Source organism: Schistocerca americana, chromosome 2 (assembly GCF_021461395.2).
Source record: "Schistocerca americana isolate TAMUIC-IGC-003095 chromosome 2, iqSchAmer2.1, whole genome shotgun sequence".
Lineage (NCBI taxonomy): Eukaryota > Metazoa > Arthropoda > Insecta > Orthoptera > Acrididae > Schistocerca > Schistocerca americana.
In genome coordinates, this window is record NC_060120.1 from 479,414,100 (window position 1) to 479,422,200 (window position 8,101).

General features: G+C 41.2%; 1 non-coding gene across 1 annotated transcript; it reads right to left on the minus strand.

The window, feature by feature from the left end:
* Positions 1-6,244: 6,244 nt before the first annotated feature.
* On the minus strand, positions 6,245-6,316 carry Trnaa-cgc. Its single transcript has one exon. It is a non-coding gene; the product is annotated as a tRNA-Ala (tRNA).
* Between the last annotated feature and the right edge of the window lie 1,785 nt (positions 6,317-8,101).

Consider the following 8,101-nt stretch of genomic DNA (forward strand, 5'->3'; position numbering starts at 1 on the left):
AGACAGCCTAGACACAATGAGAGGAAGCCGAAAGGCACGCGCTAAGCTCACGCAAATGGGCGTGAGGTCTGAAACAGGATACGTAATGAATGCTATAAAGAAAAGTATGTAGCTTCTGGAATACTTAACTTTAATCCATCCTTTTGGTACATCTGGAGATTGTGGCGATACAAGTGAGACTCTTTAGATACATGCAATGTTACTAATGGCGCCTTGCTAGGTCGTAGCCATTGACTTAGCTGAAGGCTATTCTAACTATCTGCTCTGCAAATGAGCGAGGCTTCGTCAGTGTGCATCGCTAGCTACGTCGTCCGTACAACTGGGGCGAGTGCTAGTCTGTATCTCGAGACCTGCCTTGTGGTGGCGCTCGGTCTGCGATCACACAGTGGCGACACGCGGGTCCGACATGTACTAATGGACCGCGGCCGATTTAAAACTACCACCTAGCAAGTGTGGTGTCTGGCGGTGACACCACATGAGCCACTGTCAACATCCTGGGAACCCACCTGGCACAAACCTTTTTTTTTAACGCCAGCGCTTTTCGTATTCTGCAAACACTTCCTTCCCCTATCCCAACGTAGCGTGACAATTCGTTCACTGTGATGCGTCTGTCAGCAGTCACCAATTCGTTGACTCTCTGCACATTGTCTAGAGTGTGTGCAGTACGAGGCCTGCCGCTGCGAGGACAATCCTCAATATTGCCGTGCCCGCTTTCGTCACGTAACCTGCTTGCCCGCCGACTAACTGTACTGCGATCGACAGCAGCATTTCCGTACACCTTTTTCAACCTCTTGTGGATGTTTCCCACTGTCTCGTTTCCACAGCACAGGAATTCTATGACAGCACGTTGCTTCTGACGAACGTCAAGTGTAGCAGCCATCTTGAAGACACGCTGTGACGGTGCCACTCACAGGAACAGGTTGAACTAAGTTTGAAAACAAGCGGGAAGGGTGTATCTACACACTGTAAAACATTCACACATGCAGAATGAAAAGTGTAGTTTTACAAAAATAATGTGCATTTCTTTTGGAGTGACCCTCGTACAGTTCCAAAGTCGCTGGTCTTGAAGTGCTTAGTCGTAATGCTGCTGTAGAAGTGGTCCGCGACTAATCGCTATCTCCTCTTTCGCATGGAGGCCACTGCCGTCCTGGACAGGGATGGATCTGCGTGCAATTGGCTGACGTCTTCTTCACAGCCCCCTCTGATCTTTCGTTTCCGACTAGTGTGCTGCCGCTTGACTTTACACCGTAACAAGATCTGAACCCGATCGAACACATCTGGGATGTGACTGAACATGGCGTCAGAGCTCGTCTCCCCCATTTCCGAATTTACGAGAATTACGTGATTTGTGTCTGTAATTGTGCTGCCAGCTCCCTCCAGCGGCCTACCAAGGCCTCACTGTTTCCATGTCATAAAGGTTCGCCGCTGTTATCTGTGCCAAAGGTGGACATACCGGCTATTAGGCAGGTACTCATAACGTTTTGGCTGGTCAGTGTGTGTGCTTATCGGCATCCCATGACTTTGTCATCTCAGTGCACACTACCTGAAGATAGGTACGAAAACAATCGAGAAAGATCAAATTTCAAATCCGAATCACTGGCTGTAAATCCTCTAACCACAAATATACGTTGCAAGTGACAGGTTCATCTGCCTGTTATGACGAAACGTATAACGATGAAGACTTACTTCACTTTCCGTTTGCGGAACACGAAAGTGCGACTCGGATCGCGCTGTCACATGCCAGAACTGCTTTGTACACGCTGCACAGTTCCCAAATCAGGCAAGACGGTGGTATTCCGTTAGCTCTTTGCCACATTCACACCTGCTTTTAGCTCTTCTCGTCACTTGGTTGTTTCTACGTCTGGGCACCATATTTTGAACCTCGCTGGTATTTCAGTTGTTTGTTTACTTTATTGACATTCTGGTTGTCTTTGGAATCCTTCCACGGAGGTATGCAGGGCTTGGTAAGCGGCGAGGTAGTTGATCTCAGGCTGCGCACAGCCTGCCACACATTCTTCCCCTGCACCTACCTGTCTTTGTTGCTGCTTATTTACTACCTAATTCAGAGTGGACGTATGCAGGCTTGTTTTGTGCGAACGTCTGTTTCCGAGAATGAGAACATGTTACCTACATTTGAAGGCAAAAAGATTCTTGTTCGGAACTTGCCATAGATGCAAAGTGGTTTGAGGGCGGTATATGACGAAATAATGGATAATTTATTCACTTACTATACACAGTTTAGAGTTATCTAGGGAAAGTGACCTATAATGCAAAACAAAACAGCGGCCTTTTTTAAATGTGCCCGATGACATGATGGGAATCTTTGTTTTAGTCGAATTCTTGTGATGTTTACGCTTCACCTACCAGCCATTTAACTTTGTCTACTTCCATTTGGCGGAGTGAGAAACGTGAAAACTTTTTTGAAGGCAAAGAAAGCATTTCCACGTTCAGAAACATTTGAAATTGTGCTGTTATAAATATATCCCTATAAGATTTAGTATTAGGTGGGAGTCTTGCAAATGTAAGTCTTTCTGTCTACAGCACATTTTGACTGCAGGTCTGTTAAGTTTCGTGGTTATGAACAAAGGTCACTTTTATGTTGCCGAGAGTAAAGCGGCACAGGACTATGTCGTTTTGCCTAACCCATCACACATCCTATCGATTGGTCGAATACAGTATTTCTGTACGTAAAAGGACATTTACAGATTAAAACGGCAACTAGCAACTATATACACTATTTGTACATCTTTCTAAAACAGTTTTGGAAGCCGTTGTGAATAAGTAAATAAGAATTCACTTATATTGTTTTGGAAGTGGCATGAAATCTGGTATTACTGACATTCGAAAGTTTAAGGTGGGATAGTCTAAAGCCTCCCTGGCGTATCTGTATAAAGTACAAGGTGTGCATAAATGTTTATCCTGATAACGAAACAAGGTAACTCTTTATTGGATGCAGTAAACGAAACATACGTTATACCACATATGCCTCTACTCAATAAGTTTTGAACCTTATAAAAACGTTTCATATAATATTTAATCAACACTTAAATCACTTCTAAGCTGTGCATCCCTAGTAAAACGCAAAATATCAAGCCGTTATTCAATATTTTGCCAACATTCTACAACAAGTCTCGTGTGACTGTGCCAATGCGTTACTGCAATGTCACAATATCAGGAACTGCTGTTTTTTTTTACACAATATCTTTCACGAACCCCCAAAGAAAGAAGTCTATGGGGGTAATATTGATCTCAGGGGCCACGGAATTTGGCCATTTTTGCCAATCCACCTGATTGGGAAAGTGTTATTAAGAAAATTGAGAAATTCTAGGACCCAATGACCGGGAGCGTTATCATGTTGAAAGACGATAGTGTCTTGTATATCCTGTAGCTGGGAAACGGCATAACTGACCAACATGTCTAGGTAAACATATCCACTTACTTTGTTTTCAAGGAAGAAAAATGAACAAGTCACTCTCTCACACATTGCTAATGTTTGGATTGTCCCGAATGTGTTTTCGTATGACATGAGGATTTTCTGATCCCCAAACCCAGACATTACGACTGTTAACAGAGCCACAATCATGAAATGTAGCCACATCAGAAAAACACACAAGCTTCAGAAAACATTGTCCACATCCAAATGGTCCATTGCAATTTGTTCACGTTTTGGATGATCATTTGGTTGTAATGCCTGAACAACTTGGGCGTTGTAAACATACAATTTAAGACGTTTGTGAACCACTTTATGCACTGTCTTCTTTGGAACTTGAAGCTCCCGAGAAACTTGTCTAATCGATTTCTGTATCGAATGCGGTTTGAACTGTCTGCACTATCTCCTCCAAAACCGGCGGTATGCCGCTGCTTGTCCGTTTCTGAATCAACCCCGTTGCTAAAAAAGTTTCCATCCACATTCTGACTAACTTGACATCAAGTACTTGGTTTCCATAATGAGACACAGAGTTTCGCTGCGCAGTTATCAGTGATTTGTTTTCTCCTAGCCACACAACACTCTGTTTCCTCCCAGGGGGCGGGGGCAACCATTTTTATGATATAGCTCGCTCAGCGCTCCTTGTGGCGAAAGCGTTGAATGATACTAGGTACGCGCGAAGAGGGGCAACAAATCAACCAACTCAAATAACTGACCAATCTAATCCAACAACCACTTGAAGCATGTAGTACTCATAACAACAAATCATCAATAACCGTTTCCGAACATTTCCTGTTGAAAGGTGAGCAAGAGATGTACAGCTGGCAAGATGGCGAGGAGCTTGCTTCAACGGCAAATCAGCATGCGTGGAAGGAGAAGGGGCTTCAGAAGAGATAACGAATGAAAATATCCCACAGAGCGCCTGTGAAGCGGCGTTTGGCCATGTTTTTACCACAGGATGAAGGCGTAGATATAAATATTTCTACTCATAATTAAGAGGATGAAACAAGATTTTACTGCTGCGATTTATTCAGTTGATCGAAAGGAAGAGACGTCTGGTTGAAGTGCATGAGCTGTTCAAAATAGAGCAATGCAGATTGTGCTGAAATTGTAGAGTTGTGATTTGTGTCACCAAGGTGATGATTCATTATCTGAAGCGAAAATACGATCCAGATTTTGAACATTGGCGAAATTTTAAATATGAATTGTCAGTTTTTAAGTTCCTGGAGATAATGCCATAAAAAACTTTATATGTTGTCAAGGATAATTATTACCTTATTAACCTCGCAGTTCTAACGTTTAGCCCGCATCTCGTGGTCGTGCGGTAGCGTTCTCGCTTCCCACGCTCGGGTTCCCGAGCTCCCGGGTTCGATTCCCGGTGGGGTCAGGGATTTTCTCTGCCTCGTGACGGCTGGGTGTTGTGTGTTGTGTGCTGTCCTTAGGTTAGTTAGGTTTAAGTAGTTCTAAGTTCTAGGGAGGGGACTGATGACCATAGATGTTAAGTCCCATAGTGCTCAGAGCCCTTTGAACCATTTTTTCTAACGTTTACCTCACACATTATTGCATCTTTATGATAATGATGTAATAGTAAAGAAAGCAGTGTCTCTGCTAACATTGTATCATTTTGCCTAACCTGGTAACCCAAAACACTGTTCTGAAATTTTGAATTCAAGGTGACACTAATTATTACATTTTGAATTCTTCATGCACATGCTACTGTAGAAACAATGGCACATTGTAAAATCGCATTTACACAATTTTAACTGACCTAAGTCAGCTGTTTTGAGAGGCATGGTGTTTCAGTCGTACTGGAGATGCCCATGATTCTAGAAATGCTTGTTTTGAAAATAATTTATTTTCCAGCACAATCACAATAATTTCAATACGAAATTACCGGTTTCGGTGGTCATCGGTCCTATTCGGATCGTAAGACAGATGCCGTGGTACATTTTCTCTGTGCTTGGAGTGAATCACGGCAAAAAAAAACTACGAATTACAAATGAGAATTTATTATGTCATTTTGTGTCCCCTCCCCTATGCGACAAAATTTGTTATGTTCTGAATGAGTTGTAAACATATTTGATCTTAAAATAAATCGCCCAACCATTATTACATTTTGAAGATTGGAATAACATGAATAGAGGAGCAGAACTACTTAACAGATAATCAGTAATGCCATAACACTCAGGCAAAACACGCACACTTTTGTGTTAGTATCAGTTCGTGTACTGTACAGAACAGAGCCTTTAACACAGCTGCGGAAACTGTCGTTCAGCGTGTTTACGACAGAGCGTACAGCGACCCATCGTTGATTCAAGCACGTACTCTTATTCTCGTAGGAGACCAGCATTGTAACTTCAAGAGGTTTTCGTTCCCCAAACCATGCATTAATCTGTTCCGTAACATCGCATCAAGGACGTTAACGCCATCATAAAACGTTCGTATTTTTCTTTCGACCGAAACCATTTCAATTTATTTTATTTATCTATTTATTGCGTAACCCCAAACTCCAGTCCTCGCAGGGACCGCATGTGTTGTCTTTTGGTTTTGTTTAAACTGTTAGTTATCGAAAATCTCTTAATGTATCCTATTTTCTCTTTTGTCGATGTTTAACGATTCGACTAGAGCAAGACAGTGTAAAAGGGCATAATGAGGATAGAGAAGCACTGAAGAGACTATCCCAACAATGTGCTGGAGATATTTTGGAATCCACCTATAGACTGTATTAGTTTTAGTTCTGAAAGCAGTTCATTCGCATTAATGAGAAACTATGATATTAATATACACATAGAGTGTCACCTGAAAGATAAAAATATTTGGAGGAGCTGGGATTTGAACCCAGGACTTTCTGCATGCGAAGCAGACACTCTACCTCTGAGTTACACCCCCACGGAGCGATGCAACTTCTTAACAACATAGAATCTGTCACATTTCTGCATTTGCATCTACACTCTGTCCCATTTCTTGTTTATTTTAATGCTATGAATGTGGCTGTAACTGCTGAAGTCTGATAGTTCAGTGAAGCATCACAAGATTTCTTGTTTCCAGCAACTTCAAATAGAGACCTCACTCCTGATTCCTGTACTGTACCTGTACAGTGGATAGCTCAGTGTAATGATGTTTTGCCCATGATTTCCATTTGCTAATAGTAGGCTATATCTGTATCTTGTACTGTAAACAATGAACAATGTTTGTACAGTGGGCCATTTGAAAAGAACAGAAGATATGGGGTCAAATCATCATGAATCCTGTTAACACTGTTATGATAATACTATAGTAGGTCACCTTTAAATTTTTTCTGTAAGATGTGCTTTGGACTCTGATTTTCAAAACAGAGGTAGAGGTTATTATACAATCCACTTGCGTATGCTGAAAATGTAAAATATTATACAAAATGTTTTGCTGAATAGGCTCTGCAGCAGTGTTTCCCAATATGGGGATTATTACCCCTTCCCTCCAACCCCACTCCCAGGGATGAAATTAAATTTTCTGAAGGGTAAAACAACTGGTTCAATTCTGTTTCACAAACGATACCATTTTTGAAAAATCATTACTATAATCACAACTTCATAAATTACATAAATTATCAATAAATAGTTTTTCTTCCCAAATACTAACATTAATGCATGACACAATATCGTGGGGGCTACAGCTTTTATTATTGGTGGTAGTGGTCAGCAAAAGCATTGGCAGTGTGTAGGTTATGTACTGCCGGCTATGAAAGTAAGGAGACCAACAACAAGTCATTTACAAACAAAATGGTTTGCAATAGAGTGTGCAGGGTGCATATGAAGTAAGTGTCACTGAGTAAAGGAGTGGTGCAGAGTATGCCTTTTTGTAACAACTGTCTAGCCTCAATGTGGATAATTAGCTTCCTGTAGGTAATACTCGCGATGCACTAAGAACCGCATAATCATTCCATAAAAAGAGATTGTTGGAAATAAACAGTGCCGTTGTCTCATTGAATCATTAATTTGTGGTTGAATAAAACATATACAAAAACCAAATGTCACTCATCTTTCGTCATTTTAAGAATAAAAATTTTCAAAGAAAATTCTTTTTCAAAGCGTAGTTAGGCACTAATATTGATGGGGCATGGGGTACTATATAATAATATCTGACTGCACTCAGGGGTAATGCTCTCATAAAGGTTGGGGATCACTGCTCTACATTATAGATTTCCCTTTCATATTTGATATATGTTGCGTTCACGTAATTCACTAATAACTGTTGTCACATAATTCTTCAAAACTTTCACTGTTATCACTCTATAATTTCTATACTTATCAAATATGCTTCAGTTCTTAGTAGAGGTACTGTGTGCATATTTCGTTACGTTTCTCGCCTTTCGCAGTGTCAGTACTATTTCACAATGATACTACTTCAGTCAATGTTACTCAGTGATAATGTTACATATGTACGCCAGTATGGTGTAGGGCATTGCAGTCCATTTTTGCTTCGTCACTTCGGCCAGATGCGACTGGTTGAGGGTCCTTTATTCTCCTATTAGAGGCTTTACAACCCTTAATCATGTCCCATTTTATATAGGCAAACGTAGTGTCGTCAGAAACTTCTGTTTCTTTATGAAAAGCTGTCGCAGTCGATATCACATTACAGACACGAGAGACAAAACAGTACTTTTCCAGGAGTCGTGCTGTTTTGTTACTGCTAACA